Raw genomic sequence first — 17667 nt, forward strand, 5'->3', positions numbered from 1 at the left:
GCTGTGTTCAGTTAGATAATTGTGTCTCATTTCAGGAGGTGGTGATGCAGATGGACTTCCAAAGTTAAGTTTATGGTGCAATCAGATTTTATTCATTCATTCATTCATTCATTCATTTATTTATTCATTTTAAAGATTTTATATATTCATGAGAGACACAGAGGGGCAGAGACAAAGGCAGAGGGAGAAGCAGGCTCCCTGCATCCCTGATGCTGGACTTGATCCAGGACCCTGGGATCACAACCTGAGCTAAAGGCAGACATTCAACTATTGAGCTACCCAGGTGCCCCTGTTAGATTTTTAATAAGAGACATTCCTATGGAAACAAAAGAAAAAAATGGTTAATGATTAGACTATAATCCCAGTTTCTGAGCTCTGAAGGCAGCTAGTCAAGAAAATTTCTAGATGTCTGGCTTGAAGCATCCTCAGATGGAGTGAGGGCAGGGAGAAGCACTCTGATAGACATTCCTGGTTTGTAGTTTGAATGTCTTGGTGATCTTTCTAGGTGGTCACCCAGCAACTGGTATGATTATTGTCTATACGTGAACTGTTGTGTTTTCTCTGAAGTTCATAGCAAATTGTCCAACTCTAGCTTGTATGGCTTAGGGAAAAGGACAATTTTAGTTGTTAATGATTCCAAGTCAGGACAATTTTAAGTTTGGAGAATTTTAGCCGCATACTGAAAAGAAAAACAGGAAGAATTTAGGATTCTAGTCCAATTTATAGATAGAAAACAAAACCTTGGACAATTAACAGCACTAGAATTTGATATTCACAAAGGTTTATATTATTAAAACATAATGTTCTCTATAATCCCTATTTTAATCAAAGTAATAAGGTAAACAGACTAATTTATTCACAGATAAAATCTAGTGTCAATAAATTTAACCTAATTATTTACATAATTATAGCAAAGTAGTGATTGATCATATAGGCTCTTTTAAATCTGCTTTTCTGGAATTTTTTTCTTTGAGAGAGAGCACATGCATGCTGGGAGTGGGATAAGGAGAGAGAATCTTAAGCAGGATACACACTCAGGGCAGAGCCCAAGGTGGGGCACAGTCTCATGACCCTGAGATCATGGCCTGAGCCCAAATCAAGAGTTGGTTACTCAACTGACTGGGCTGCCTAGGCACCTCCCAATTTTGCTGGAACTTTTTATAAAACAATCTCAGATTGAACTCTAAAAGCCTCTTGACGTGAGGATGTCAAGCCAATGACTTGCCATTAGACGTCACCAGCAATACCTATAGTTTCAGGTTAATTTTTCTCTTCCCAAGGTCTACCAAATATACTGAGGTTTCTATACCTGCCAGAAAGTAACCTCATTCACCTGGCAAGGCTGATGGGAACCCTATGAGCAAGGTGCCAGGCTGATTTTTCCAAGGGGTTTTTATTAGCTTCATAGAGTCAATCTTAGTTCCTTAAAGCTATCTGGTCATATCTGAGTTTGTGCACATCATTCTCCAAATATGATATTCCAATCAAAGCTTTGGTGACATAACCTATGTTTCAGATTGTGTCCTGTTACAAGATGAAGAGATTCTTACTGAACTTAGGCAAATAACTATATTGCCATGAAAATAAGAATACTCCCAGAGGGTTTTCAAATTCTGGAGGGATCAGGCAAGGAGAAAAAGATAGATGTTTTATCTTTGCTTATTAAGATATATTCTGCTAAATTGTTCTAAGTCACAGCTTAAGAGAACAGATTTTCTTATGTTTGGAAAATGTGATTAAAGAATTGGTAATATTTTAAACAAAAAGTCATAAAAATTAAAATCCTCCTCGTCATTTCCTCAAGCCCATGTAATCAATTTGTGTTGATTTTGGTCTTTTGTTAGCAGTGTTATGAAGCCATCAGTTTCCCCCCATGGAGTTCTGTAATTGCTTACTTCAGTGGTATGATTTGAAATTTAACAAAACTGTATTTTAGAGTACTTACCAGAATCCTTTCATAAATTTCTTTGAAGCTGAAACACTTTTGGAGAAATACTTCTGCAACAACATTAAAAACAATAACCTTAAGTGACAAAGGCTTAAAAATGGCAATGGCTAAAGGTCAGATGAGAGTTCATTATAATGCAGTTGACAAGGAATTTGGTTATTTCTGTGACACACACAATATTTTAAGATAATCAGAATTACAAATGATAACATTGTAATGAGGATACACCAAATTTCTAGGAATGTTTTACAATTTCTGGAATACTTAAAAATACCTACAAAGACAACATAAAAAGGCAGCTTACTATTAGTATTATTTTGACAATGGTTCCCATGTAATTTAATATATGAAGCTTAATTAGTTTAACATCTTTTTCTTTTTTTTTTTTTTCTTTAAGGAGCAGGAACAACTCTTTCGAGACATTCCAGGGACCCTCTGAAAAATCTCAAAGTTGGTTCAAGGTCAAATATATCGTTTAGAACTTGATTTTGGGGAAATTTGTCAAAAGTTTCAAAAGATTTTAAAACAGTCAAAGGGGATCATACAGAGGTCACTGTGAAACCATACTTAGTTATCTATTTAGCCATAGTGACAAAGACTTCAAAGGCAAATACATAAAATAGTTGTTTAAAAAAAAACCTAAAACAAAATCCACAAAACTTTGTTTTTTTTAATAGAGAAAACTCAGTTTTCTTGAGTAATCAAAGACTTGATAACAGAAAGCTATTTTTATAAGACAAATTGTCAAAATTTTTGTTTTCTATGTATATTAAAGGTAAAGAAGATCCTTTTACACTGTCTTCTCAAGGTCAGGACAGTAGTTCAAGAAAACTGTCTTCTTAGTAGATGAAAGAAAATTAAATTCCAGTTTTACATAAGTATACTGTTGATAATAAAGCTTATTTTAAAAGTACTTACAGTAACAATTCAATTTTAGTGGCTTGATTACATAGGTAAAATTTAAATCCTTTTTAAAATTAATTTTGGCAGTACCATCCAGAGTTAGAAGATACCACACATCAACAATACACATATATAGACAGTCATGATCATAAAGACAAGCACAGACCTCATAGTTTCCATTCTAAAATTTTAACCATGAAATAGATATTTGTGCAGAAGGCACATGAGGCGACTTTTTTTTTTTTTTTATTTTTCTAAGGTTCAAATAAACTTTTCTCTTTCTTTTGATTAAAAAAAATACCTTTCTGAAGTTGGCATTTTAAAGTAATAACCTAATTAAGAATTCCCAGGGAAGGTGAGGTAAAACATTTACATTTCAAAGGCACAGTGAAAGAATGCAAGTTCCTCTTAGAAGGACTCTTACTCCCCTAAGGCCAGAATTTTTACAATACTTAGAAGTCTTTTGAGATATATAGGGGAGGTTTTGGGATTAGTGAAAAAAGGATAAGTGGCCTGTGTGTTGTGCCTGGAGCTGCATTTCTGGTTTTTCAAAGATTTTTTAGATAAGGACAGTTGCTTTTAATTCCTCAAAGAACTGGGGAATATTCTGGATAATAAAGATTTGACCTATCCATCAACCTACATTGGAATGTTTTCCTTTTCCTCTGGACACATTAAGCTTAGAGCAGAAGGTCTAAAAAGAATACTAGGCTATGAATATCAGCTTCCAATGTGGCCAAGATTTCTAATCAGAGTTATTAAGTCCTTTCAAATATCTTGTCATATTTCAGCTGGGACAAATGGTAAATATTTCTGGTAGTACTAAACAACTCTGTGGACCTAAGAGGTGTCCTTAAGGAAGGTGCAGAAGATATCATCACAAGATCTGGAATCATTCATAAGGATAACCAAAAGAAAGAACTGACAACCTGCATAGTCCAGGCAGATGGAAAGCCAACCCAGATTCTCAGGGCACAAAATGGGACAAACAAGAAGGCAATACTACCTCTGAGACAGAAAGGATCAATAACCAATAGGTCTGGATTTGGAAAGGAAGAGATGTCCTATTTTATTTTCCTCTCTTGGCTCTGGGCCCTATAGACAGAGATGCAAAAGAGCTGAATCTGGCAAGAATCTTTGCTTGTAGCTGGCTTCTGCCAGTTTTCCTAAGGTCCCCTCAGCAGATTCCAATATCTGCCAGAATTTGGCAAGATTTTTCATTAATTTTAATTTCCCTTAGCTATTTAAGTTAGCAATTTACCAGAAAATTCCTCAGAGTCTCGTCAACCCCAGGAGGTTAGGAAAGTCTGTATAAAACATTCAACAACTCTCCTTTCTGAATTCACAATTCAGCCTTAGACCCATTCACTGTAGGGTGAAAACTTCCAGTACTGCTTCTATTAACCTTTGTCCATTCACTTCTAGCTGATACATTTCCTTATTTGCAGGAGGGTCTGGGAATTTGCTGAGGAGATGGGGTAGTTTTTAAAGAAGGGAAATTAACATCGGGTTAATGTGGACCCTCATTTTTATTATAAGTCTAATTTCTGTTCTTAAGAGCATCCCTAAGATTAGCCATTATAATCCTCTGTGTCCTCTTTTTAATTTGGTCTTTCCATACCTTTCCATAGGTATCAATAAGACAATTACTTAGGATGAGTACTCTTAAAATGTTTTTCTTTCAAATATAGCAAATTCAAAGGATCCATCATGTGGCCATTGAGGAGTAGGATCTTATATTCTTTTTTTTTTTTTTTTAATTTTTTAAATTTATTTATGATAGTCACAGAGAGAGAGAGAGAGAGAGAGGCAGAGACACAGGCAGAGGGAGAAACAGGCTCCATGCACTGGGAGCCTGATGTGGGATTCGATCCCGGGTCTCCAGGATCGCGCCCTGGGCCAAAGGCAGGCGCCAAACCGCTGCGCCACCCAGGGATCCCTGGATCTTATATTCTTAATAGTGACTCAAACCAATAAGCTTTTCTGCAAAAGCCATCCGAAATGAGAGTACAAAAGATGTAGCCCTCACAAAAATCCAGAAAGTTCACTTCCAGGGTTAGTCTAAGAAGGCAAAAAACCTTTGTTGTCACACTGGTTAGAAAGGTATAGTGCAAGTGGTCTATAGTGTCTCATAAGAATGTGAGTTGCCTCCAGTCATAGTCTTGCTAATCTGTGACCCTGGGCAGGTGCTTCTGGAATAGGACTTTGCCAGCAGTAACAACACACTGAAGATTGAGATGACCAAGATCCTTTATGGACTGAGATATTTTATGACAAACTCCCCCTGAGAGCTGGCACAATTGGACAAAGGAATGCCACCTCACCTTGGACCCAGTCCAGCTCAAGTTGGACTAAATCTTGTTTTTCTTATCAGATCCACATCCTATTTGGCTCTTCTGGATTCACACTGATACATATATCTTTTGGTTGGTGGAGACTAGCAAGAATAAAAAACCAGAGAATATCTGGTTTTAAAGCCAAGCTCTCAGGACATAAAACAAAATGACTATCTCTGGGAGAAAGGAATCAATAGAAAATAAGAATACTCATACTAAATTTTGACAGAGTTATTATACCTAAGAAACTAGTTTAAACAGTATTTTTTCCTGGTAATCCAAATTTAAAAAAGGAAAAAGGACTCTTACTACTCTTGTTCCCATTAGACCCTGCAGGTAGAGATTGGGGAGACTGACATGGGAAGAATTCTTACCTCTGCTGGTGTTTGTCAGAAGTCCTAGGATCTCTCAGCTACAAAAGTCCCAGAGTGAACAGTGTCTAGCCTGCTGAAGGTCACTTGTAGGCACAGAAAAATTTTCATTCTCTTTCTAGGTATTTTTTTTGGGGGGGGGGGATTTAGGAAGGATAGGACTGGTGTATTAATTAAACTGACCAGAGACAGATTAATAGAAGAAAAATTAAATTTAATTTCAAAGACACAAGACGCTCAGAGACAGGCAATTAGGTTTATATGTCATCCTGAGACCAACAGAAGAGGGTAGGGGTCTGAAGTTTCAAAGGGAAGAAAGATAATTCACAGGAAGCTGGGAGTAACAAAAGGTTGGTGAACAAATGTTTGTCATGACATGCAGAGATAGTAGGATACAGATATTTGAATGAACAGGTCCTGTCAAGCTCTCTTCAGTTTACCATTCGTAGCTTATACTCTTCATAGTTAATCTCTGATAATAGCTTCCTTCTAGACCAGGACCTCTGTGTAAATTCTTAGAAGCAGTTAACAGGGAGGTAAAAAGCTCTGTCTTTAAGGGCCTTGATTGTCTTCAGCTCAAAATAATCTGTATGCTGCATTTTGGGGAAGCTTGTTCTGAACCCCTGCCGATGGTAGGGGATGGTTTATTTTTCCACAAAAGGCTCATATTTATCATTAAAAACAAAAATCGAGTCCATTTCTGAATAGGGTTGGTTCCATTACTAGGTGAAAGGTCTGGGAGTATTTGCCTACCCAAAATTTATTCTGGGTTATCTCAGGGTAAAGATGGAACATTGATAACCAAGATCATAGTCCTGACAGATTCCATGGTCAGGAATCTCACTTTTAGTGAGATTTTGAATGTTGTGATAGTTCTAGGATGGTGGATCCATTGCAAGATAGAAAATTTTTTAAAAAATCAAGAAGCAGGTTTGGAGGAAGTAGTGTTGAGGACAAGTCTTTTTTTCGTTGCCAGTTCTGTTTATAGAAACATAGGCACTGGAAAAGGCTCACTTTCTAGGACAGTCCAGGTATTGGGATTAAAGCATTCTTGATGGAATGGCTTTGCTTATTTGTGATTATTCTTGGTTATCATAGTAACATAGACTGAAAGTGATAGCGGCAGAGACAGGGATCTTACCTGTCACTATGAAAACTTTATTATGATAGGGGTAGAAGGGATATATAGTGAAATTAAGTCTGTATTCCTTCAAAGTAAATTAATGTAGGAAATTTAAGTGAGATGATCATGTAACTTATGATCCATAGTTGAGTACAATGAGAGTAAAAGAGAGTAATTTTAATTACCCTAGGACAACAGGTATAAACCAGGACCACTTCAAACAAAAAGGAATATAATGGCTACCTTATATTTCAGAGTGTCTTATTGTAGTCATCCATCAATAACCCTTCAAGCTTTTTAACAGTCCTGACTTTAAGAAAATTTCATCCTCATATTCCACCTATTTCTGTTAATTCTTGTGTTAAATAAAAATTACAGAAACCCTGTTCTTTGTAAGGTCATCCTCTACCTATTACATTGTAAAATTGACCCTTTTTACTTTTTTTTTTTTTTTTTTGTCTGTTTAAATGAAGTCTGAAACAGAACTGAGTTTTCTGGGTAGGTTCTACCTGAATTCTGGAAAGGCAGGGTGTTTTAGATTGACCCCAGCAGGTTAAACTTTTGTCTAAGTATTCTGTTGCTCACTTGTTCAGCTTGAGAGTAGGACTCTGTGGAATGAATTAGGCGTAGTCTTAAGTACATGGAGCACATTTAAGTACTGTGTGCTTACCAGCTGTACTCTATTTAGGCAACATAATTTATTGAGTATTCCCCCTACTTCCCAATATATGGAGAACATTTAAGCAGGGGTAGATTTCGGCGTACATGGAATGAACAAATGCACACATGATGTGGTTTAAGAAGGATCAGAAATTCAGCCGCCACAGACCACCCCTCACTAGCCGGCTCACATTTCCAACATTAGAGACACCTCTGGGGTTTAAGATAGAGTGTCTCTAAAATGAAATTGGCCACCTGGAAAGGAAAGTGTAATAAAGCCGGTAGCAAACCTCATCAGTTGCGTTCAGAGCCCCAAGGAAACAAAACATAAGTTTTAATTAGAATTAGGGCCAGGAAAAGTCAGTATGTTAGAAAGCAGAGACAGGTGAGAAGTCAGAGAGAGAAGCAGTCTAGAAATTACTGAATGCAGGGCTGGGGTTGCTGTGGACAAGTGTCCTCAGGAAGCAGGAGGTACAGCCAGGCAACCTAATGGAGTTCTGCTCCAGCCTGGCTTGAGGTTTGAAGCTCCAGACAGGGCAGCACTGGAGTTCACAGTGAGGGTGGGAAGGAGTTAAATGAGGAAGCAGATTTTGAAAGACTGGGAATAAGTCTTTACCTAGGCGCCCTCTATACTGTCAAACCCTTTATTTTCCTTTATTACTTGTTTTTACTTTTTGCTCATTCTTCTCCACTTAACACAGTCCTTCTAGCTCTTCCTATAACAGTTAACACACCGGATACATTTCCCCCCAGTCAACTCGGAGAATGTGGCACAAGCTGTTAGAAGGCCCTTTCACAAGACCTCTGTATAACTTGGCTTTCAGTCCCATCACCTCCTTCTATTCTTTTCTCAAAGTGCACCTTCTTATGTAAACTTGCAACATGTCTCCTATCCTCCAAATTCCTCTTCCATTTCCCTCATTGATTTCTTTGTAACACTCATATTTTTTTTTTTTATTTTATTTTTTGCTGTTGTCTACAAACTCCATGAAGGAGTCTTTTGCCTCTTGTGTTCACTGCAGTATGTATGCCATGCTTTATCCAATGAATGGATAAAAGAAAGTCCAGCTTACTAGTCACAGAATCCTATAGAGCCCTTGGTAATTGATGCTGATAGCAATGATCACAATTCTTCTACTTTAATATAGGGGCCCCTCCCCGCAAAGATTCTGCATACCTGCATACTGGTAAGTGTTTAGACCCTCAGGGTCAAGACTGGATATATCTTGGTCTCTATCATAGCCACTAATACCAGTAGAAAATTTCAACTCTATCCCACCCTGCTCAGGAGAATCTGTACAACAGAAACATGTATATTCCTTTAGACCACAGGACATTCTAAGAATAGCAGTGGTCCAGATGTGTGACCTAACTTCGTTTAGTTAAAGCTTCTTTACCACATGCAACTTCTATTGTGTTTTTGAAAGCTTTCCTTAGACAGTTCATGTGCAAATAATGATTCCAGTTGTCATCCAAAGACTAGAAGAAAGCACTACATATAGTGAATTTTTGTTGGTTTTCTAAGCCATAATGAGTGTGAACACCCTTTATTATATGACTAACTTGTATAAACTCTGATTTAATAAATCCTATCCATTTATTTATTCCATAAGTGTTTACTGAGCATGTTCCATGTGCCAGACTCAGTTCAGAGAGCTGGGATACAGCAGTTAACTTAAATGAGTCCATACGCTCAAGGGACTCTTAGTCTAATGGGAAGAGACAGATAATAGATAATTAAATAGATATACACACAATATGCTAGGTGGTGATGAATACTAGAAGAATAATAAAGATTAAGGGCAATAAGATGGTGAAGAAGACTTTAGTTGTTGTTGTTGTTTTCCCATATTGGCTTTATAAAGAATAGAGACATGAAAAAAAGAGGAAGTGAGTCACAGAGCTACATGGGGGGAAGAGCAGTCCAGCAGGGGAAGTGTTCAAGAGATTGCAAGGAATTCATTGTGGTTGGAACAGGAGTGAAGGAGGAATGGTAGAGGAGCTCAGGAAAGTAATAAGGTACAACATCTTGGAGGCCTCAAAAGCCATGGTACAAACTTTGAATTTTTCTCTAAGGGAAATGGGAAATCATGGAGGTTATTGAACCAGAGGAATTATGTGATTGGTTTTATGTTTTAAACGAGTTAGTAAGGTTGCTGTCTTCCAGAGGGGGTGGCAAGAGTAGATGTGAAGAGGCAGTCTACAGTGCTCTTCCAGTAATCCAGGTGAGAGATGATTATTTCAAAGATAGAATATGGTTTGCTGACGGACCTGATAGAGGGCACACGAAGAAGAGAGGAATCAAGGATGAGTCCACGTGTAGGCTTTAGCTGTTACCTTAATCTATTGGGGTCACTATAATAGAATACTATAAACTGGGAGGCTTATACATAACTAATTTATTTCTCAGTTCTTGATAATGAGAGTTCCCAACATTAGGGGGCTGGCTGATTCAGTGTCTGGCGAGAATTTACTTCCTTCTTGTGTCCTCACATGGTGGAAGTATAGTGGGAACTCTTCAGGGTCTCTTTTATAAGGGCACGAATCTCATTCATGAGGTCTCCACTGTTATGACATAATCATCTCCCAGAAGCCCTGCCTCCAAGTATTATCACATTGAGGATTGGGTTTCAACAATCACATTGAGAATTTGTGAGGGCACACATGTTCAGTCTTACAGAAGCAGTTTAAAAAGAAAAATATGTCATTTACTGAGATGTGGAAGCCTTTAGGAGGACAGATTGTAGAGGAACAAAGAAGTCTCAGTTTTAGACATAACCACTCTTAGGGTCCTGCTCTGGACTCCATGCCTCAAAGGGTCACGTGCATTGGTTTAACTTTTTCGAAATGTTCTAAGCCTCCTTCCACTGTTTTGAGTGTTTCAGTATATTTTATTCTCTATATATTTTGAATATCGCAAATGATGAGATTTCTGAAAATTCTGATAAATTTTGCAGTCAGGAAGCTTTTGTATTCCATTTCCTATAGTGGCAGTTATAACAATCAGTGTACTCTGAGAGTGATGACAAAATGAGTAACTGGGTTGCTTGAAAGCATTATGAGCCTATGCTCAAGAGTATGGGTCAGCTTCATTCTGACCCAATGACTCAATGCATCTGACGCTGCATTACACAAAAAGATCTACATTGTTCTTCTTGTTGTTGTCATTCTTCTTTTTTAAAAAAAAATTTAGATCCTCCATACCTTCCTTTGATATTGAAAGGAAGAAAAAAATTAAAATCTAGCTTGTGGAGAGGATTATGGGCCTTTTTTTTTTTTGTTACTCTTGCCTTGAGCATATGATGCCAATCAGAATTATTAATTATTTAATTTGCTTTTTAAATTCATATTTTTTTTCCAGGAGAACATTTCCAACAAGTAAGTAACTGTGACTCCTATGTTCATTTATGGCATTCTTCAGCCAGATTTTGAATATGAGCTCTTATTTACCCTCTTAATTGAGTGCCCTTCTGTTGCCTCTCAAAGGTTCAAACTGAGGTTGACATTGCCAAGTGGAACAGGATGGGTGGAGTCGATGGTGTCAGCACTGGAGGTGTATAAAATTGTTGGCAGGCTCCAGAATAGGATAATGTCTCCAAACTGTTCTGAGCTCCTTGTTGAAAGACCTTGAATAATTTCCATGTATTATTTTGATTGTGGCTAGAATTATAGTAGCTCTGCTATTTACAATGATTTCTTTCATTGTAACTTTTAAACAAATTGGTATATTTTAAAGTGATAGTGGAATAATTTTAAGCTATTCTTTTAAAATATTCATGTCTTTGTGTTAGTCTTAAAGGCACCTGATAAACATTGATCAAGTATTAACTCTTCACCAAGTTAAATGCTTTATATTCATATTCAATCTTCACAATATACTTATAAGCCAAGGACTGCTTGGCTCAGAGGAGAGTCACATTCCCACTTTAAAAAGAGGATAATGAGGAATAGTAATCAAATTATTTCCTCAAGTTTGTGCATCCAAATATGTAGTAAAGCTAGGTTTGTGCATCAAGTACCTGGTAGAGCCAGGTCTTTTGTCTCCAGAGTTTCACTACCACATAAGATGGCCTCCTAGGATTTGCTTTAGTAGTAGTATTAGAAACAAAAGTACTAGAATAATGATTTATTTTACAAAAATTTTAACTAGGGTAAAACCATGAGAATTGATTTCTATATCCAAATGGCTTTCTTTGACCAATTTCTAGCATTAGCTACCCAGTTAGAATTAAGTGCATGAACAAAACATGGCTGCGTGTGCCTTTTATTTGTCTAATGGCCATTATGTGTACAGTATGGAGCACGGCTTTCCCACAAATCTTCATAGCTGTTATGATCTTTGTTTTATTTCACGTGTTTTCTCAATGCTTTGCCAATGCTTTGTTTTATTATTATTTTTTAATCAAACTATTGTTGACACACATTAAGTTAGTATCAGGTGTACAACCTAGTGATTCAGCAAATCTATATACATTATGCTGTGCTCACCACAAGTGTAGCTCCCCTCTGTCACCATACAACACTATTAACGATACCATTGACTATATTCCCTTTGCTGTACTTTTCCCTTTCACCTATTTGTTCCATAACTGGATGCCTGTAACATCCCACTTGCCTTTACCCATTTTGCCCATCCTGACACCTCCTTCCCCTCTGGCAACCATCAGTTTGTTCTCTGTATTTAGGAGTCTGTTTCTGCTTTTTGTCTGTTATTTAGATTCTGCATATGGGTGAAATTGCATAATATTTGCCTTTCTCTGACTTATTTCACTTAGCATAATATCGTCTAGGTCTATCCTTGTTGTTGCAAATGGTAAGATCTTCTCCTTTCTATGGCAGAGTTATATTTCTGTTTGTGTATATGTGTACCACATCTTTATCCATTTGTCCACTGAGCAACACTTATGTTGCTTCCATATCTTGGCCACTGTAAATAATGTTGCAGTAAACAGAAAGATGCTTATATCTCTTTGAGTTAATATTTTCATTTTCTTTGGGTAAATATCCTGCAGTATTACTGGCCCATGTGGTATTTCTGACTTTTTGAGGAACCTTTATACTTTATACTGTTCTTCACAGTGGCTGTGCCAGTTTACATTCCCACCAACAGTGCATGGGGGTTCCTTTTCTCCCCATATCCTTGCCATCACATGTTATTCTTGACTTTTTTATTATAGTGCTTCTAACAGGTATAAGGAGATACCTCATTGTGGTTTCATTTGTGTTTCCCTGATGATAGTAATACTAAGCATCATTTCATGTATCTGTTGGCCATTGTCTGTTTTCTTTGGAAAAATGTCTATTCAGGTCCTCTGCCCATTTTTAATTGGATTATTACTACTTTTGGTGTTGAGGTTTATAAGTTCTATATTTATTTTGGATATTAACCTCATCTCTAAATATTAAGATACATAATAATATGAAAATTAATGAAAGGAAACTTTACTAATACGGAGCTGGGAGGCCAGAAGGGGTGGCACTCATGTTCTATCACTCCTTATCAATTGCAAACCCAACAAGACAGATTTATCTTTGTAGATTGATACTAGTTTACTAGGCCAGCAGAAGAAAGCAAGGTTTTTCTCTTCTCTCCCTCTCCTGAAACAGACTGGCCAATGAGAGGCTATCACAGATCAGCCAGTGAAAAGCCACTGTACTTTGAACTCCTACTTTATTACCTAGTAGAATATTTTGATAAAGGGGCTTCGTTAAGATCTGAAAAATTTTATTTAAAGTTTGAATGGATTCTCTAGTCTTCTTGTGCTTAATAAAGAGTATCATAAAGCTGAGAACTCATAGGACCTCTCTGATGTGATTTCATAGTTTGCCATTGTTATACAACCAACATGGCAAAACAAAAAGTAATGTAAAGCAATGTAATTAATTGCTTTTTGCAAATGATAATGGAAACCCAAAATTAAATAACTATTTAGAACAATGAGTTGTGGTTTCTTAGCCACAACTTGCCTTAGTAATAAGGCAAGTTTCTGCAGCAAAAACACTGCTATACCAGCTTGGGTGTATGAACTTTAAAACTTTGACAAAATTATGTATTCCAATAGTTTTCCTAAACTTTGTGGCTATAAGGTCATGCTGCTTGTATAGCTAGTTTAACATAGATAGTTGTGTATTCTATTATAAGCTACTGTTTTCTGAAATTTGTCTTCCTTTATGTTCTGTCTCCCTTTCTGATATTTCCCACACATTTCTTCTCCTAACTCTGGGAAGAGAACTAGGGGTGGTGGAAGGGGAGGAGGGCGGGGGGTGGGGGTGAATGGGTGACGGGCACTGAGGGGGCCACTTGACAGGATGAGCACTGGGTGTTATTCTGTATGTTGGCAAATTGAACACCAATAAAAAATAAATTTATTATTAAAAAAGATTTTAGGAAAAAAAAATCTGCCAATTTTAAACAAGCTCTTTCAGAAAATAGGAAAGAGACACTTCTCAATTCATTTTATGAAGCCAGCATAACTTTGAGGGAAGGGGAGGGAAGGAAGGGAAGAAAGAAAAGAAGGAAAAAAGAAAGAGACAGATACACTTCTTCCTCAGTGGGCAAAAGCTTGGACATGCATGCCATGGAAGAGAATATCCAAATGGCCAATATTAAAAAATGCTCAATTAATTGGTCATTGGGAATATAAATTAAAACTGCAATAAAGTATCATTACATGTACAAGATTAGTTAAAAATTTTAAAAACACAGAAAAAAAAAAAGAAATTTGTCTTCCTAAAAAAAATATTTCCATGATGAAACTTGGTGTATTAGGTGACATATCACATTTTTTCCTGGGAGTTGGAGTTTTTCTAAGTGTGTATGTGTGTGTGTGTACACATTTTCAATCAATCTGGCTGCTTTTTGGATTTGTAGGAGCTAAAAACAATCTTAGTGGTTAAATAATAAATATATGTAATATATATATGTAATAATAATATATATGTAAAATATATTTTTATATATTAGCAAAGATATTAGGGAAAAGCTAACTTTCCGTACTTAAAATATTGCAAGTCCAACATTTTCTCTTGGCTTTCTAATGAACACTTTTATTACTGTTTTAAACTTTAATACTGTGATAATGATAATAGTAATGAAAAAGCTATAGATGATGTTGGCTAATTTTTCATAAAGTTTATTTTATTAAATTGCCATAAGTGCAAGAATAAATCATTTTTTTAAAGCCATGATTTTTAAAAAAAGATTTTATTTATTTATTCATGAGAGACACACAGAGAGAGAGGCAGAGACACAGGCAGACGGAGAAGCAGGCCCCATGCAGGGAGCCCAATGTGAGACTCGATCCCAGGACTCTGGGATCACATCCCGAGCCAAACGAAGGCAGACACTCAACCGATAAGCCACCCAGGCATCCCAAGAATAAATCATTTCTTAAGCTAAATAATGTAAATAATAGCCACCACTTAAAGAAGCATAACTGTGTATGCAAGATCTCATGCTGTATCCATACATTGAAGTTTTTCTTTTTTTAATTCTTTTAAAATCATCTTAATATATTCACTGGATAGATTATAGAATTCTCACATTAAAAAACACTATTCTTGATTTCTTCAATTTGTTTCTCCTATGTTTCATCTCACTTTTATTTCTATTGATTTCCATTCATGTTTAATGAACTTAATTATGTTAATATTCTGTATTTTCAATCATACACTATATTAATAATAGTTATGATTTTATATTAATTTATAATAGTTATGATTTTATTAAGGCATTATAACGAATGCCTATTAAATATGTGTGTATATATTTATTGCTCCAGACACTTTTATTTATTTATTTTAAAGATTTATTTGAGAGAGAGAGTGAAAGCAGGGGAAGGGGGAGAGGAAGAGAAAGAGAACCTACAAGCAGACTCCCTACTGAGTACAGAGCCTGATTCAGGGCTCTATCCCAGGACCCTGAGATCATGACCTGAGCCAAAACCAAGAGTCGGCCACTTAACTGACTGAGTCACCCAGGTGCTCTACTCAAGGCACTTTATTTTTAAATTTAATTTTATTTAAATTCAATTAATTAACATATAGTATATAATTTGTTTCAAAGATAGAGCTTAGTGACTCATCAGTTATGTATCACACCCAGTGCTCATTACATTATGTGCCCTCCTTAATGCCCATTACCTAATTAAGCCATCCCCCCACCTGCCTCCCTTCCAGCAACTCTGTTTGTTTCCCATAGTTAGGAGTCTCTTATGGTTTGTCTGATTTCATCTTATTTTTCTGTCGCTCCCATGTGCTTATTTTGTTTCTTAAATTCCACACATGAATGAAATCATATGATAATTGTCTCTGACGTATTTTGCTTGGCATAGTATCCTCTAGTTCCATCCACATCATTGCAAATGGAAAGATTTCATCTTTTTGATGGCTGAGTAATATTCCATCACACACACACACATACCATCTTTATCCATTCCTTTGTCGATGGACATCTGGGTCCTTTCCATAATTTGGCTATTATGGACATTGCTGCTATAAACAGTGGGGTGTGGGTGCCCCTTCAGATCACTTTTTTATCCTTTGGGTAAATAACTAGTAGTGTAATCACTGGGTGGTAGGGTCAAGACACTTTTAAAAATGGAATTTATTTAACAGGGAAATGAACTTTAGTGATGCAAGTGTTAGGAGCCTCATTCAAAAAAAATTTTTTTTTTAAGATTTTGTTGAGAGAGAGAGCATGAGCAAAGGTGGGAGGGGAGAGAGGAAAGCAGGCTCCCCACTGAGCAGGGAATCCAGTGCAGGGCTCTACCTTCTGGGGATCATGACCTAAGCCAAAGGCAGGCACTTAACTAAGCCACCCAGGCACCCCCCCTCATTTTAAAATTTTTAATAAATTTAGATCTTATGCTGTCCATCATTCTATATTTCAATCTGCTATATTGGCAGATAGTCTTGCAAGACTATATAATATTCTGCTTTTTTTAACTGCTCTTATTTAAGTGCTCATAAAATTTACATATTCCCAGAAGGAATTCATATTTAATTATGCTTTATATCTACAGTGACACCCAGCATTAGTTTTCCATTTAGTACCTAGAACAAATATTAGTATGCATACATAGAGAAGAGTGTTCACATTTTTAGAGCTTGTTTTTAATCTCTGTTAAACATTGACCCAATGCAATTGGGAACAAAGTCCTGCACACATTCCCCTTTTCCTTTTGGCTGTCAAAAATTATTAAAAGGTAAGTGGATACCTTCTTTACCTTTTGATTTTGTAAATTAAGATATATTGTTCATAAAATTTGAAGTGACTTAATAGTACATTACAAACTTATTTTTACCTCATTACAAGTAAATTCTTAAACTGCCAGAGATTGCTTTTGAGTCAACTTTGGGACATGGATATTCTGAAAGAAGGGTTTCAAATATCAGCTTTGTTGATTCATCCCTTCATCCTAGAAAGGCACTGGAGAGAAAAACGTCTTTAGATTGCTCCAGAGGGCCAAGGTTTCTGTACATATCTATTTAATCAGTGATACTGCTTTATGTGTTTCTATGTTACATTAAAAGGGAAATATCTAAGAACAAATATGAGAATGTGGGGGTTTTAATGGTACTCCAAAATGGAATTTGTGCATATTTAAGATGAGATGAAAAAACTAGATTCTTTTGGAAAAGTGGACAATTAACGCTCCCTTAAAAAGTTCAGTTTAGTTTCAGAAGAAAATCCTACAACTTCTTGGTTCAGACTTCTCATCTGTGTAGTGGGAGCATTTGATTTGGCTGGCATAGCAGTTCTCCGTGGGAAGAATACTGGCTATGAAACAGGATATGTCAATATTATAAAGACTTTATTTACACATAAAATTACTCCTCAGGAAATGAAGTGAGTGGAACATATAAAAATCTGTCAGGAAATTTCTAGGGTGTTTTCTTAGAGGGGAGAAAAAAGCAGTATTTGTAAAGTGAATAGTAAGGAATCATCTCTCACCATCAGGGGGGTTGATTGTATATACAGAAGCCACCCAGATATATTTTATGTATAAATATAAAAAATAAACACATGCACACACCCCATTAGGTTTTCAGAGAAACTCCCATCAAAATATGCCTTCCATTTAATTTTATGTAAGATTGAAAATGTGAGTAAAGCAGCCCATTTATGTTCTGCATAAAAGAATGGTTCATTATTTCTCAACCTTAAGCTCAATAGTTTGTGGTATATTTAATCTCATCCTAAAGAAAACTAGAGAAGGAGCCAGAGAACTTAGTTGGGTAACCTTAGAAAGTCACTTAATCTCTCTTTCAGTTCTGCCTACCTCAAAGGGTAGCTTCACAGATGAAATGTAGATAGAAAAGTGC

At 36.4% G+C, this 17667-nt stretch overlaps 1 protein-coding gene across 8 annotated transcripts in view; it reads left to right on the forward strand.

The window, feature by feature from the left end:
• Window positions 1–17667, forward strand: part of HMGCLL1 (3-hydroxymethyl-3-methylglutaryl-CoA lyase like 1) — a 200719-nt gene that overhangs the window by 20241 nt on the left and 162811 nt on the right. For 2 of the 8 annotated variants that reach the window (XM_041732598.1, XM_041732682.1), the window contains exon 1: window positions 16478–16547. The exons of the other annotated variants lie outside the window; for them this stretch is intronic. The gene's annotated coding sequence lies outside the window, so the exon portion shown is untranslated. Of the gene's footprint in view, window positions 1–16477; window positions 16548–17667 lie in introns of those variants that run through there. 8 annotated transcript variants of the gene reach the window in all.

This window comes from Vulpes lagopus, chromosome 1 (genome assembly GCF_018345385.1).
Source record: "Vulpes lagopus strain Blue_001 chromosome 1, ASM1834538v1, whole genome shotgun sequence".
NCBI lineage: Eukaryota > Metazoa > Chordata > Mammalia > Carnivora > Canidae > Vulpes > Vulpes lagopus.